Below are 2,798 nucleotides of genomic sequence, written 5' to 3'. Positions count from 1 at the left end.
ACGTCTGACTGGTTTTCCATTCCATCGACTAGATTGTATTCCCAGTGGTGTAGAATTTTAGCGAAACATCCTTTTTATTATGATTTTTAATCAGCCAACAAAATGTTGTATTATACATGTTTTCTCGGGGAAATATATACACCTGACCCAACGAAGTTAAATCACATTAAGACAGTGTCCCCAGGTTTTAAGTCTCCAAAGAATAATTACACACTAACTCGACATCGGTTGCCGATAATAATCGTGATAAAATGAAAACTTGACGAAGCTTACGTAGCGATTTCTACGGCATCGATGGCAGACTGTGATAGATCGAATAACGTTTTTTTTTTCTGTTTGGAAAAAAAAATTAAAAAGTGACTTTTATTTGGAGTTTTTTTTTTTAGCAAGACTGGAAAGTGGTGTTCGTTTACCTTTCAGTTAGCGAACCGCATACAGAGGGATTACAACTCCCCAAACTAAAAATGTTAACATCAAGAAACCTAAAAACTCCCTTTTGTTTTAAAAGGTATTGACAGTTTTCGTCATTGTACAGGTCAATACCTGTTTTGTGCTCCAGGGCGCACCGCGCAGGTTACTTGTACATCCAAAGGAAGTGTACCTTCGCGAAAGGTCTAGGCGAAATAAGACTGTTGTGCAAGTAATGTCAAGGACTAAAATAGAAAAACGAGGTATTTTCCTTTGCGGCAAGGTAATACCTTCCATCCACAATAAAGCTGTTAGAGGAATTAAGCGCACGAAAGGCAGTTCCAGAATGCAGCTCCTGTCCAGCTTCGCGAGGCTTGTGGAACAAGTTTCCCTCGCAGAACCAGGAACAGACGAGTCACAGGAGCCTTCGCAGAAAGCATTCGCTCCCGTGAACGCGTTTTTAAGAATACTGTAAATGTAGCACGTGTGGGCAAAACCGTGAGTGGAGGTGAAAGCGCATCTATAAAAAAAATTATTGGCTATTTAAGATCTTTAATCCAGCAAGTAGAATTAAATAAAGTATCGGTTTTATTTTAGAAACAGCCGCTACAAAGAAGTTCTGCACACCAAACGAAAAAATAATGATATCTGTGTATTGCACGAAACACCCTGAAGGTTATTCACGCCCGATTCCAACTAATGCTCAGATCGTGCTATTGAGCTTCTTTTTTTTTACAGAAGCTTTACAGAAAGGGAAAAAGACAAATGCATGATATGCCCCACATAACCTTCACGGATCCCACATGAAAACTATGAAATTGCTCGAGATGAACATGACGTGTGTTGAAGCCTGTAAAGGAAATTATCATCTAAACACATTTTGGGGAAAAATACAAATGTTTTCATAGATGAGCAACCAATTAATTTTGTACAGCTGCCAGAGACATAAGACTAAAATAAAATATTGAATTCTGCAGACGCCTAACAGTTTTCAAAGGTGCCTTGTATCGCAGCTTCCTCTCTGGACGCTGTAATGCTCTCACCTTGCAGCTACAAACGCATGACTTCCAATCCTCAATTGACCCGAAAGGGCTTCTCACTTCAGTCCAATTGCGAAATCTAGGACTCAGCCTCCCCTCCGTCTTGAGAAAGCTACTGCAGCTGGTCCTGTTGCCAGTCTGGAACGGCAGTAAGCCCACTGGGTAGCAGAACAAGCTGGGAAAAGACTCCATCAAGACTCCAAACATCACATCCCAGCCAGCACTGAGACATCACTCCTGTTCATCCCCAGAACTCCGGCTCAGGTTTCAATATAGAGTTTTATATAGAAGTCTTGCAGCAGTGCTGTTTACCCAGAATATGTACTTCACTTCCGTAAAACTGAAGCTACAAGAGTCTACAGCCCTGGGTGTCAGAGGTAACTGATTAAATGCGATATCTTTCCACTTCCCTTTTTGATGTATTATTCTCAATTGTCTAAGGCCGAAGTTCCTAAGATGTACGTAAATAATAAAGACCATTTTATGCTTCAACATAAGGCTTAAGAAACAGTGTTTTGGCTTATGCGTCCCCGGCAGTAGTTAAGCATGAACCCATGGATCTCATTGGGCAGTTCCTTGAGATGCCAGGGCAGCCGTTTCAACACGATGGCGGAGCAGCTTCTTCCTCACTCCCAGACCCCCGGTCACTTGAGTGAGTGTCTTCTGTTCCTGGCCTATAGCCGTTCACTTCCATTTTTAATTCAGTTTCAAAGGGTAGATTCAGCTGACCTCAGGACCACAGCCTGACCACTTTCACGTGAATGCTGATCGAAAGCAGGGGCTTATCCAGAGAAGCCAGGAAATAAGACATCCTACAAAAGAGAGCCTACAAAGAGAAGGGATCCAAGCACCTCATTCAGACATTTCATGGAAAGCTACCGATCAGTCAAGTGAATCATTTTGTATGACTAAAAACGTTTCATACCACAGTCAAGTGGCCTAGGACTAAAGCAGACCGATCTTAGGCCAGGACCTCCACACCTCCACTTCAGTGAGCTAAAACACACCAACAAACCGCTGAACCAGAAAGGGCAGGTTTGAGCAGCTGCATGGTCAGTTAGAAGGTAACTGCTGAAGCTCTATAACCCCTTCAGAGGATTCAACACAAATCCACTTTTTATACTAAAACCATGACCCACCTTCAGCAACATGTCTGCAAGAGTCGCATGGGTGTCCTTCAGACTCCTTTAGAAATATTTTCTCTGGCTGTTCTTGGTCATCACAGGTGATTTTATAAATGCTTCCCATGATCATCTCAAGGCCTTTTTATAAAACTATATATGCTACTGTTTTTGTCAGCCTTACCCATATTAAAAAGAACGGAGTAGTTAAAAAAATATTCCAGTACAA

Source organism: Lepisosteus platostomus, chromosome 10, assembly GCF_059453375.1.
Source record: "Lepisosteus platostomus isolate fLepPlt1 chromosome 10, fLepPlt1.hap1, whole genome shotgun sequence".
Lineage (NCBI taxonomy): Eukaryota > Metazoa > Chordata > Actinopteri > Semionotiformes > Lepisosteidae > Lepisosteus > Lepisosteus platostomus.
Note: the sequence above shows the minus strand (reverse complement) of the source record.